This window comes from Lissotriton helveticus, chromosome 11, assembly GCF_964261635.1.
Source record: "Lissotriton helveticus chromosome 11, aLisHel1.1, whole genome shotgun sequence".
NCBI classification, from domain to species: Eukaryota; Metazoa; Chordata; class Amphibia; order Caudata; family Salamandridae; genus Lissotriton; species Lissotriton helveticus.
The window spans coordinates 1095892760-1095906802 of record NC_136072.1 but is presented as its reverse complement, the minus strand read 5'-3'; the positions used below and the strand labels follow the sequence as shown (position 1 = coordinate 1095906802).

At 47.6% G+C, this 14043-nt stretch overlaps 1 protein-coding gene across 2 annotated transcripts in view; it reads left to right on the top strand.

Annotated features, from left to right (window-relative positions):
- The window catches only part of RSPH14 (radial spoke head 14 homolog), a 551562-nt gene that overhangs the window by 91784 nt on the left and 445735 nt on the right, over window positions 1-14043 (top strand). The window lies entirely within an intron of this gene.

Sequence of the window (14043 nt, the reverse complement as noted above, 5' to 3'; positions counted from 1 at the left end):
GCTGTGCAGAATAGGACCCCATCAAAGTGGATAGTCCTCTGCATTAAGATCTGCTAATCACAGGCCAAGAAGCAGCCTTCAGAAGGTTTGAAAGCTCATCCACCCTGGGGTGGTACTGCTTTGGTGTGTATTCCAAGGTGAGGAATCTGTAGTCAGAAGTATCCATCAGAAGAACTAGTTACGTAGCTTTGGTAACGCTCTTTCTTGTGGATACTCTATCTAGAGGCAGAATCCTCATCACCCTTCCACCTCTCACTTCTGTGGAGTGTTCAATTTTTAACTTTTTAAAAGGTCCCAAGTTAGTATTCAGCACACTGGCATCAACAATTGTTAACGTTGTGCATTTGAGGGTGTGGAATTTGAAAATGATAAGAAACTGATGTCAGCACGCAGGTTGGCACTTTTATGTGGTTCGGTCCGTCCCTTGCAGAGCAGTTTCAAATTAATTGCGGAGCTCAAGACACTACCCAGCAGCACTGCTATGAAAAACATTTCATATCAAGTCTGTGGCCTGGAGAGTATTCCAGAGGTGAGGAATCTGCAGTCAGATTGGGTATCCACCAGAAAGAGCATTACTGAATGTAAGTAACTTGATCTTTAGGACCAACACTACAAGGTAACATCAATCATCTGGTTGAGCAATGACACCCTTGTAACCTCTCAACTAGGCGTTAACTGGAATCTGATCCACTTTTTGGGCTAGTGACCAGAAGCGTATGTGCAACAATACTGTGTAATTGACACATATAGGCAGCATATGGCAAATGTCAGTCACGTGATTCCTAGAGGCGAAGCTGAAGCTGCAGTGTATCTTTCACCTTTGCTATTTCATGACCGTCAGGTGGCTCAGAGAGCGGTCAGTTGCTGATAAAAAACAGATATATATTTATTTGTATAAAACTAAATGTTGATCAGTATCAGTTCAGTCTTGTGGCCTATTGGGCCAATTACCTGTACTTTCTCAAACCTATGTTGAGGTTTTTTGTTTTGTTGGCTGTAAGGGACATCCCGGCCCTTTTCTATGATGGATAACGATGTGTTTGCCTTCTTGGAAGTAAACTGGCGACAGGTACATTCATTCATTCCATTTCACTCCTCGTGGCATGCCCCATGTCAGTCCTGGACGCCCTTCTCTACCCCCCTCCTCCCCTCCTTGGGGTGAGGTCCAGCACTCTTTGATGAAAATCATGAAATCTTCTTCTGTTGATGATCTTCAGAAGACCTTCAGTGGCAATTTCCTAAAGCGTCTTAAGTCGGTGTGGAATGGCGTGCAAATTCCCCTTTCGTACAGATGTACTATAACTGTAATTGTGGGAGTTGTGCCCATCGCTGTATTATAGGTATCCAGCTAATCTTGGATGAAAGGTTTCTTCGCTAGCTCTACTGAATCATAATAAGGGCGTGGTGTAGTATCCTTTAGAGTGACTGATCTTCTTGTTTTGTATGTGTCTAGAACGAACTGGTTGGCAGCAGAGTACTGCATACTGTAGGGGGGCAGGGTGGAGGTTCAGGTGTGGATTTGGGAAGGAGGCCCTTGTCTGCTTGGGCTTCGGTGCCAGGAGGTCCTCGAGATTTGTGCCGATTGTGCATGAAATGCTCTTTAAGAAATTCTACATGATTGAGTGTAGGAGCCAGCCTGGTCTCTGGCCATGGCACATAACTAGTTCATTGTTCTCCAGTGGATGACTGATGGAGCGGCTTGCGTGATATCCCTGAACCTAGTCCACTTTCACATCTGCCACCAGGCTGTACCTAATCAGAGCACGTGTTACCCTAGACAAAATGTGAGACCCCCAGGGGACTTTGGTGGAACAGAGATCATTTTGTGATGCTTTTGGCTTGGACATACAGATTATGGCTAGATCAGGAACCAAACTTTTTTATTTGCTGGTCACTTTATTGACCCATACCTTCTAGAAGGCGATTAGTTTGAGAACAGGAAGTTTCTTTCAATTCTGTTCTCAAAATCTAGTCCTAGTTCAAGTTTATTTTTCAACACCCTGTCTTGAGTACCATTTGTTCTGTGAACAAGCCCCAAAGGTGAAACTTTATTTCCACTCCAATGTTCCTGGTGCAGACTGTGTGCCCTACGTTCTGAATATTTCATTCATTGGCTGCCTTCAAGCAGATCTTATTCTTTGAATGACCATTGAGAAGCACAAACAAACAGTTACAGCCATAGGACTGAGTGCTGCTGGTCCTAACTATCGGCCAGACACAGACAGATATTTAATGGTTCTCAAATATGTGGTTCTTCCTTGATTCACAATCTTGGAGTATTCCTTGTTGCTGACCAGACATCTTGGTCTTCCAAGAAGTATTCAAAGCTTCAGGTTTTCCATCCTTACCAGGAAGTACATTATCCTTTTTCACTCTAGTACATTATCGCCCTGGTATGACTGTGAAAGTGAGTAGTTACGTGTGTGGGAATCTGAATAGGTCTACTACATAGTACTACTACTGTTTCCGGAATAGCTCTAATATGACTATCTGTACTGGGAGCTTACTGTAAGGCAGAAACATCTATTCTACTATTTCACAGAATGCTCTGAGAATCAGACACATACAATATCCCCTGCCATCAGGAACACCCAAGACAAAGAGCATTTCAGGTTTGAAGATGTAGGAAGGGTGGCTGTACTGACTATTCACTGTTAGAGAAAAACAGCTTCCCATCATCACAATGAGCTAAAGGATCTTGAAGGAGGTGATATTCATTTACTGGGCTGTGCTGGGCATAAAAAGGGCAAATAACATTCATTTGTCTAAATGAATACCTTACATAGACATAGACAGGAGTTGCTGCTCAGAAGAGGCTGCTCAGCTAGGAGATGTGGGTGTGTCCCTTTGTATATAAATATATACACATTTTCTGCTTGTGCCTCAAGATGTTTAGCTCTGATGTATTGGTCAGCACAGCGGTTAAGAACCTTCGAGCAAACCGTAAACCTGGTCTTGATGAAAGTAGGTAGTAAGTCTTAAGAGAGCAACAAGCTTAAATGGATGAGGTAAATGGACAAGGATTGTCCTCTGAAACTCCTCCAGAACTGGATTCAAGATGGCCGCCGAGTAGGAGCCCTCCTGAGAGCTCCCGGTTTGGGGATTACCTCATCAGTAGTTTTCACTGTTAAACCCTGCCATCTACCCTCCTCCCTCCAGCCCTGGCTATCCACAGATCACCCCTCTCAAATGTACACCATTGAAGCCTCTACTTAGCCGCTGGATCGGCTGATGCGCTCTCCCTTGGATTCCGCCTACGGTCCTCTGATCCGGCTCTGACTGCTGGGTCAGCCGCTCCGAACCGGTTGCTTTGTGAAGGATGATGATTATTAGACCTGGGACGATACCAGTCGGGTCTCCGCTGTTATGCTTGGACCTGCTCTGTGAGCCCTGTTGCCGGGTCCGTGGTGAAGACCTGCCACAGTGAGGCCTGGTCGCATGCATTGAGGGCGGCCCTTATTCCTGTGGCCCAGAGCGAGGACGACCTGGAGCAAGAGCGTCCTTCGCCTGCTGCCCCCAGCCGGCTCTGAGGTACATCCTGCGGCCCCCGGAACAAGGCTGTCTCTTCTGCTGTTCCATTGTGCCCTGTAGCCCTGAAACAACGATGTCATTACCCCCGCCTGCTCGACCCCTGTGGGGGCGACCTCGACCCCTGCTGCCATGTCCACTGTAAAGGCGTGCCCAGGGCTTTGAGTGGGAAAAAAAAACCTGGGGGTGCTCTAAAAGGGGCGGGGCAAACCTCGAAGGGGTGTGGCCTATCTAAGTATGGGCTTGGTCTAAATAAAGATAACTAGTGTAGCAGTACCCCCTGCTCTGACAAGTAGTCAGCTCTAGGACTCCTCAGAGCCCCCCACCCCCTCTGTGTGGCAGCCCAGGCTGAGACAGCTTCCCAGGCGTACACACAGCCGCAGCCGAGTACTTCACAGGTCTTTAAAAGACCATTTGCATATTAATGATTCTTAGTCGTTTTTTCACCCCTTCTTAGAGCCCCTGCATCTCCACACTTCCTACTACTGTGCCCACTGGCGTTTTGTTCAACAGGTCAAATGCTCCCTCTTCCCCTTCGTCGCCCCGTGGGTATGCCAGTGGGTGCTTGTCGCCAGGATACTGAATAGGCCCCTCTGTGGCTTTAACACTGGCGGTAAACACACCGAGAGGCTTGTGGTGTTCCAAACAACTGTACGATGCTGCAGGCCAGAGTCGCTGGCACGAAATCAGCCTGCTGTTCTCACACTTGCAAAATAGGGCTGTCACATCCTCATTATGATGCGGTCATATAAAATTTCGTTCTGTGCAAACACATTTGTATTATTCCACGTCTAACTTTTTTTTGACTTGACTTTTACAAGCAAGTTTTCCATGATCAGAAGTAAAGAAGTGATATCAAAATGTAGGCAGTTTCTCACACGAAGTGGTTTAAGCTGCTAAATGATCCCACTTGAGTTACCATTGATCAACACATTGGTGCAATGAAAGCACACTACCAAGGAGTTGTGGGCACTCTAGTTGCTCCTCTGATCAAGTTGGTGTGGGGATACCAGTGGTACTGGGAGCGCATTAGCTTGATTTGCTTAAGCAGTGCGCGTGCATGCTCACCCGAAACATCAACAACAAGCATTTACAATGCAATAGGTCTCCCAGCTTTAAAGTTTGAGCTATTGGCATTGTATATTACAATGTGTTACATTAACTTGTTATCAAACTCTGAATTGTTGTATAAAGATGATTTGCAAACTGTCAAATGTTGCTGAATAGTAAGCAACGTTGTGAATAATATTGTTTGCTAGTCATCCTTGGGTACCAGAGTACTTCACTTGAGGCAGCTCACTACTCTGCACTCACTACTCTGCACTCACTACTCTGCACTCACTACTCTGCACTCACTGCTCACTACTCTGCACTCACTACTCACTACTCTGCACTCACTACTCACTACTCTGCACTCACTGCTCACTACTCTGCACTCACTACTCACTACTCTGCACTCACTACTCTGCACTCACTACTCACTACTCTGCACTCACTACTCACTACTCTGCACTCACTACTCTGCACTCACTGCTCATTACTCTGCACTCACTACTCACTACTCTGCACTCACTACTCTGCACTCACTACTCTGCACTCACTACTCACTACTCTGCACTCACTGCTCACTACTCTGCACTCACTACTCACTACTCTGCACTCACTACTTTGCACTCACTACTCACTACTCACTACTCTGCACTCACTACTCACTACTCTGCACTCACTACTCTGCACTCACTACTCTGCACTCACTACTCACTACTCTGCACTCACTGCTCACTACTCTGCACTCACTACTCACTACTCTGCACTCACTACTTTGCACTCACTACTCACTACTCACTACTCTGCACTCACTACTCACTACTCTGCACTCACTACTCGGCACTCACTACTCACTACTCTCCATTCACTACTCTGCATTCACTACTCTGCGCTCTCTGTAAGCTCACTGAAAAGTTTAGTTGTGCTATTGAATGGTCAAAGATCCTCTGTTCAATGGTACTCATTTTATCGACCTTAGAAGGATGAAAAGCCATGTAAACTCATGTGGAATCAAACAAGTGAACATGTGAGTATAGGAGAGCAAACACAGATCCTTGGAGTAGGCACATTAGCTCCTTTGGCCACCAGTGTAATACATAACTGTTACTATACCACATGACCCAGTAAGATAACGGTGTTCGGACAGTGTAGTGACACACACAGTAGTGTGTTTTACTGCTACTGCCTGTCTTCAGAGCAGCCTGTGACCGAAAAGGGGGCTCTCTGTAAGCTCACTGAAAAGTTTAGTTGTGCTATTGAATGGTCAAAGATCCTCTGTTCAATGGTAAACATTTTATCGACCTTAGAAGGATGAAAAGCCATGTAAACTCTTGTGGAATCAAACAAGTGAACATGTGAGTATAGGAGAGCAAACACAGATCCTTGGAGTAGGCACATTAGCTCCTTTGGCCACCAGTGTAATACATAACTGTTACCATACCACATGACCCAGTAAGATAACGGTGTTCGGACAGTGTACTGACACACACAGTAGTGTGTTTTACTGCTACTGCCTGTCTTCAGAGCAGCCTGTGACCGAAAAGGGGGCTCTCTGTAAGCTCACTGAAAGTTTAGTTGTGCTATTGAATGGTCAAAGATCCTCTGTTCAATGGTACTCATTTTATCGACCTTAGAAGGATGAAAAGCCATGTAAACTCATGTGGAATCAAACAAGTGAACATGTGAGTATAGGAGAGCAAACACAGATCCTTGGAGTAGGCACATTAGCTCCTTTGGCCACCAGTGTAATACATAACTGTTACCATACCACATGTCCCAGTAAGATAACGGTGTTCGGACAGTGTAGTGACACACACAGTGGTGTGTTTTACTGCTACTGCCTGTCTTCAGAGCAGCCTGTGACTGAAAAGGGGGCTCTCTGTAAGCTCACTGAAAAGTTTAGTTGTGCTATTGAATGGTCAAAGATCCTTTGTTCAATGGTACTCATTTTATCGACCTTAGAAGGATGAAAAGCCATGTAAACTCATGTGAAATCAAACAAGTGAACATGTGAGTATAGGAGAGCAAACACAGATCCTTGGAGTAGGCACATTAGCTCCTTTGGCCACCAGTGTAATACATAACTGTTACCATACCACATGTCCCAGTAAGATAACGGTGTTCGGACAGTGTAGTGACACACACAGTAGTGTGTTTTACTGCTACTGCCTGTCTTCAGAGCAGCCTGTGACCGAAAAGGGGGCTCTCTGTAAGCTCACTGACTCCTAGCAGTCACTGCAAACCATCCTGAGTGCTCGGTGGCAGCTATATAAGGTATATAAATATTCCATTGCCACCAGTTGACCCCGTGATACTCCGGTCCTAATGGAAGCAGCCCCTTTGAAAGTCAGCAGTATAGTATTATATTGATATAGCTCTCCCTGCCAGTGCACCTCCCTGAAGCCACAGCGCCTGTATATAGCAGTGCAGCTGACCTGCTGTGGCTGCTATTAATAAATACACTTGATGCTTCATCGTTCTGAGCTGCCTGTGCCCCCTGCCTTTACTTTGCTGTGTCGCTGTGCTGTGCAGCCGCTGCCTGGCTGCTTCTGCTCTGTTTTCAGCCTTGGCTGGCAGCGATGGGGTTAACGCTGCTCAAGCAGGAGTAGTGTTCGCCGCTGGATCTGGAAAGCGCATGCGTGCAATCACACGCATGCGCGCTAAACGGCCAGAAGTGGGATCACAGACCGGCAGAGACGGGCAGCGGGCAACGAGAGGAGAAACCGGCGGAATCCAAGGACTGCACGGAAGAGAACAGGACCGGACAACTTAGTTGTAGGAGGTAGGAGGGGGTATCGGTGCACGTGTGTGTGTGTGTGTGTGTATGCTCGTGTGTGTATGTATGTGTGCGACGGCGGGGGGGCCTCGGCGCACTCGTGTGTGTGTGTGTGTATGCATGGGAGAGTGTGTGTCTCTGTATGTATGTATGTATGTATGTATGTGCGTGCGTGCGTGCATGGGTGCTCGTGTGTGTGTCTGTGTCTGTGTGAATGCGCATGCGTGTAGGAGCTTCCCAGGAGACAGCAGCTGGCCACAGCGCTCGTTCGCGTGCGCGTGGCCAGCTCTAATCGCCTCCTCGGAGAGAAAATGCGCGCGCCAGGTGCTGTCTCCTGGGAAGCAGAGTCAGCGACAAAAGATCTCCTGGCGGACACAGCGCTGACGCGCTGTTAAACGCCAGGAGACCTAAAAACCGGGACTTCTGGTCACCCTACCTTTGACCTTTGAGGCCTGAAAATAGAGACCCCTTTCGAGGCCCCCCAAAAAACTGGGGGTGCTCAGACCCCCCCCCCCACTTAAAGCCCTGGGCGTGCCACTGTGAGGCCTGGTTGAATGCATCGAGGGCAGCCCGGATTCCTGCAGCCCGGAGCATGGACAGCCTGGAGAGACAGCGTCCCACCCTATGGCCTACTGCCCGCTGCCAGCTGCTGTTGTATGTCCTGCGGCCCTGGAACAAGACCGCTTTCTCTTTCGCCTCCATTGTGCCCTGCAGCCCCGCAACGAGACCGTCATTACCCTGGCCTAATCGACCACTCTGGGGGTGGCCTCCTATTCCTGCAGTCAGAGTGTGGCACCCCTCTCACCAGCCTATCGCCTGCGGTGAAGGCGGCCCTGTGCCGCGGCCCGGTGCAAGGTCGTCAGCCGCTGCATTTGAACCCTGCGGCCTAGCCTGTTTGCCTTACTCGGATGCGACCCGGTTTTCTTGCAGCCCTGAAGCAAGGCTGTTGCTCCCTGTCTCCTGCTGCCCCCTGCCAGCCGCTTTGGTGATCCTTGCTGTCTGACTTGAGGGCAGCCCGGTTTACTGTCAGCGAGGCCTCGTCCCCCTCCGCCTACTGCTACCCGTCGCTGACTATGTCACCTCCCCCCATATGTCTATTCACCCCCACCTTCAGCCCTGGAGTGAGGTCGGATGTCTGCTTCCCACAAACCAAGGCAGCACCTGGGTGAAAATTATCTTTGTTGGCTCTGGGTTTGCTTACAATATCTATCCTCTTTGGCCTCAGCCCTCTCCCTCAGCCCTGGAACGAGGCCAGATCTCTGTCTCCCACAAACCTAGGCAGCACCTGAGTGATGCTTCTGTTGAACCTGGTTTTTCAAATTTGCGATAGCTGTTTATGGTACATTACATCTTGCTAATTCAATGTCATGTCATGATGTTTCTACTGTGTAGCGAGAATTGCTCCCCACCGCCTACTACCTTGCCACGGGTTGTGGCAGGGAGTGGATTTCTTTCCCCTACCTGTGCCGGTCGGGGGCACCCACTAGCATTCTTCGTTAAGAGGCCGCAACCCACTGTGCACGCCTCACGGCCTTTTCGCCGCACTTACTCCACTAATTTTGCTTGCCAGCACCTTTCAAGTAGCTCTTGCAAGCTCCTCCGTGGTGAGCCTCAGCTCATGGACCCCCTCCTTGGGAGCCACCTTTCTGCCTCGCCTGCGGTCTGAACTTGTCCCTTTATTGCCTGCACCCCGAATGGGTATTGCGCATTGCAATTGCAATGCTTGATCCACTCCTGCAGCCTACCAGCTCATCCTCCTGGCTTCACCTAGTTCCCCTTCTCTCGCCATTATGGCAGGGTCTTGCCTGAAAGCAACAGGGGGCAACTCTTACACCATCGCATACCCTCATAACCTCTCCAGGGCCGCTGCTAAAACCTTCAAACATTCCGTCCTGAGAAGACACCCAGAAACTCTGATCTCCAACCTGTACTTCAACAATGACAAGGGCATCATTACCAATGACCCTATTTCCTACTCTAGAAAAACACACTAAAGCGTGCTGCCATATCAAACCTACTTAGCGTACAGGAATCCAGGGACATTCGGTATGGTGCCAAACTCACGATCGTGCCTTCCTTAAATCTTAGAGCTGACTTTAACATTACCTTATAAAAAAAGGCACCATTATCATCCAAGTAACAGACATAGATCCTAATAAATTTGCTGACTTCTACTTCATCCTCAAAAACAAGAACATAACTCCTGTACGCTTCCCCAGTACCCGCCGTCGCCACCTGACACTTGTCACAGCTCCGGTATATACAGCTCAATGGTAAGGTCCTCCCATTTATGTCTACCAAAGCTGAGGCTACTCCACCATGCACCCCTTCACTCTCCCAAAAGGTGGGTTAGCTCAACTCTACCCAAAGTGTTCCCCACTGGGCTGTATCTCTCCTAGATCTGTTAGAGAACTTCCCTCCACTCTCCCCAACCTCCAGCATCTGACAATAAGGCAACGTCGCTGCCCCCCTCCTCCAAACCTTCCTCCTCGCCTACTCGCTTAGTAACGAACACATACGTCATTCTCAGCTCACCGGACACCCGCCCCAACAGCCCTGTGACCACCCTACTGAGCACGCCTAGCCCTCCTCCCAGAAGCATAGCCTCAGGGCGCTCTAGCTCCACCACCAAGCTTCCCGTTCAGCCACCAGAACTAGTCCTGACCCACAGGTCACCTTTTCACCAATGGACCTTGAACATCAGAGCTTCCAACATAGTTCAGAGCATCCAGAAATCCATTCTCAAGTTGAAGAACATCCTTCACCTCACTGAACACTCAATTGCTAATCTCCAGCTCTCCCACAACTCAGTCCTTCCCCCGCTCATCATGACTTCCCTCCAACCCATGCCGCTGGGCAATAGACACCTTCGCCCTCGCAAATATCCCAACTACCTTTCGGAGGATGAAACTCTAGCCCTCCTCTTATCCTACAAGACCTCTCCTGACGCCCCCAGTCCTCCAGACAAGTAAGATGATTACTTAATTCCTACAGTCTCAATCAACACTAATTGATCGTCAACTCTTCGTAACAGAGGAGTAAACAGCAACAAATTAGCAAAAGTAACCCTATCTTCCCCTACTTGCAACATGTGCCCCGACGCTCCACTCTCTGGCCTCCTACTTAACTGCCAATCAGCAGCGAAGCATGCATCCGACATCGCCACACTCATCCTGAGCCAAAAAACTGAAGTAGCTATCCTAACTGAATCATGGCTTAACGAATCATCGTCACCTTACCTAGATTTACTAGTCCTGCCAAATTATAACATTGTTAGGCTTGACAGGCAAATAAAAAAAGGGGCAGGCATTGCTTGCATCTACTGCTCAGACCTACTCGTTACAGAACTCCATGCCAACCCCACAGATTCCTGCGAATATCTCGCATTTTCCATATGTAATAACGCTACTCAGTTTTGCAAACTGCACACCTTCTAACACCCCCCAGGCAACAATGACACATTCATCGAACACCTCATGGAAATCATTACTGCTAAGCTCTCCCCTCAATGCCGTCAAAGTCTTCCTTGCTGACTAATCACTTACTCTAGCCTGCCTATAACCAACTCACACGAAAGGCTCCATGCTGGATTGGATCATTTCAAAGGCGAAGGCGGTCAGGCTTAACTCAATAGATCCACGCGACTGGTCAGACCACCACGCCATTACCTTCTGGGTACCTGGCTTCCTCATGAAAAGGCCAGGGCAACCTGTGAAACCGAAACTCTGGCTCAGAGACACTAACACCCCTGAGCTCGAGAAGTTGACTGCTCATTGTGAGTATGACCTACACCCCCCCAAACCTATCTAAGGTCAACGATCTCACAGAGCACTACAACTCTACTTTGTCCAACATAATTGATGATCTTGCCCCACTAAAGCTAAAAAGAGCCCAAATCAAAGACAAAAACCCATGGTTCAACGGACCCCTCAACAAGGAAAGAAGAGCTCTCCGGCTACCAGAAAGAAACTGGAGACAGCACCCCTCAGCCTCCCAATTAAATTTCTCCCTCAGACCAGAAATGCATACAATAGGAACATCCTCAAATCCGAAAAAGAGTTCTTCAGATCGGAACAGGATAACTCTAAGAACAGACCCCGTAAGCTCTTTGAAATGGTCAAACACCAATCAAACAAACTAGGTAAAACTTCCCAAGAAACTACTAAATCCCTAATAACCTGTGTGGAGTTCTCCTCCTTCTAAAACAGCCAAAATAAACTCCAGTCGAAACAAACTTAATTCCGCCTGAAACTTCCCAACTCCTCCTGCCCGGACCCATCTCTCTTCTCATCTCCCCCAGGCAACACCCAAAAACAAAGCTCACTGGTCCAACTCCAAGTTATATGATGACCACTCCATCTGAAAAATTCTATCCTCTTTAAAACCGAATAACCACTTTAATGACCCACTCCCCTCCAACTGCTTGGCAGCGAGCTCCCTAATCATCATTCCCATTTGGACTACAATCATCAATGCCTCCCTTCTACAAGGGTCCATACCTGACTCTAAAAACCCGTCAAGTCATCCCCATCTTCAAAAAACCCACTCTGAATCCTGCTATTCCAGACAGTTTCAGACCAATATCCAATATTACTCTTCTTGCGAAAGTGCTGGAGAAATGTGGCAACTTAAACTGAGCCAACACATTGCTAATTTCAACCTATTCGATAATTCCAATCTGGTTTCAAGCCTGGGCACAGCACGGAAACCACCATTCTCTACATTGTAGACGATGCTCTTCAAGCCCTTGACCAAAGCAAAACATTTCTCTTAATCCTACTGGATTTATCTTCGGCATTTGACACAGTCAACCACGAGAAACTACTTGAACGCCTCAAACACAGGATGGGAATAGGAGTAACGTCATCAAATGGTTTGGTTCCTTCCTCTGGAACCGCTCCCAGAGATTTTTAGTCAACAGTAATCTATCTGCTCCTTCCCCGATAAAAATCGATGTCCCACAAGGCTCAACTCTGTCCCCTACCTTCTTCAATCTCTACCTCCAACCGTTAGCTGAAATACTCCGCACTGCCAACATCTCCTCCACATGTACGCCGATGATACTCAGATCTACATCACGATCTCATCTCTAGAGCAGATTAACTGTTTGAATGAGCCCCTGAAGTTGACTGTTCAATGGCTCACCAGCAACTACCTCAAACTGAATGCACAAAAAACTTAATTCCTTCTCATCTCCCCCCTAAAAGCACTACTGACATCCTGGAATGGACTAACTCGATCACAGCAATTAACTGCTCACCGACCATAGTGCAATCTGTCAAATCTCTCGGCATAACCCTGGACAGCAACCTGCATAAGCGTGACCACATCAACTCGATGCCCAAAACTGCCAGGTTTGATCTGAGCTACTTGAGGAAACTAAAACCTTTCCTCGAAGCTGCAGACCTCAAAACCGCAGTTCAGGTGTTAGTTATCTCCAGAATTGAATACGGTTGCTCAACCCTATCTGGCCTACCCACGATCTCCACAGCCCCCCTAAAAGCCTGCCTCAAGACTGCAGCAAGACTCTTAACAGGCTCAAAAACTTTTGACCACACCTCACCGTATCTGAACGCGCTGAACTGGCTTCCTTTTGAAGCCAGAATCCAACACAAACTAGCCTGTATCATGCACAAAGCACTATACGCAAATTCTTCTGTATATCTCGCCCAGAAAATCTTGGTATCTGGGGGAGTCAGAAACTCCCGGTCGGCCAGAGGTCTTGTGCTCCAGCCATCTCGCTTCTGGAAGAAAAAAACATATAATCGTGCCTTTTCTGGGGCTGCAACAAGAATCTGGAACTCACTGCCATCCTTCATCAGAAGAATACCTTCTCTGTCAATCTTTAAAAAGGAAGCTAAAACTTTCCTAAGGAGCAAGTTTCTCCCATAAATCTTTCATCGCGCACACTGCTCTGCAGCATTGCATTTGTTTTCCTGCAAAATTCTTGTCTGCTTGGTTGCTCCTATTCTTTGTACTGATTTATTGCTCCCTCAAATCTAATTGCTGGTTCTCTCTGCATACTGCTGACATGTCACCCATCAAATGTACTGGTTCTCTCTGCATATTGCTGACATGTCACCCCTCAAATGTGGTTCCTGTTTTTCTCTGCATATTGCTGACATATCCCTCCTCTGATTATTGTATATACCCTGTTTATGCCCAATGCAGTCACTTCCTTCTATCCATACCCATGTTTATTGCCTATGTCAACCTTGTATACAAAGTGCTATCCCTGTACAGCGCTCTGATACCCTAACGGGTCACGTTCATGCGCTATAAAACCTTAAATAAATAAATAAACTGTTTTGCTCCTGCTAACCGGAGTTAAACATTTATGTTTTATCAATAGTGGAATATGTTTGTTTTCTTTAAACCAATCTGAGATTTTTTTTAATACCCACATATTGGCAGACGTTTTGAGGGAAGAGCCTATATTAATATTACAAGAGGAGGGAAAGAGCGTAGAGAGAGCAAGAGAAGGACAAGCAACTGGACTGTTCTGTATTGCAACCATTAGGTGTGGTCATTTGTCATCCTTCGGCCAGGTCTTCAGTGACTGGTAAGGTTGTCTGAGAGCTCTCGAAGCTTTTCCCACAGGCGCAGTCCGAGCCAGGTCTCTCTCTTGTACTAAATTAATTTCTGACACTCTCTTCCACTCAGATTTTTTACCTGTTCCATGGAGATCCGTA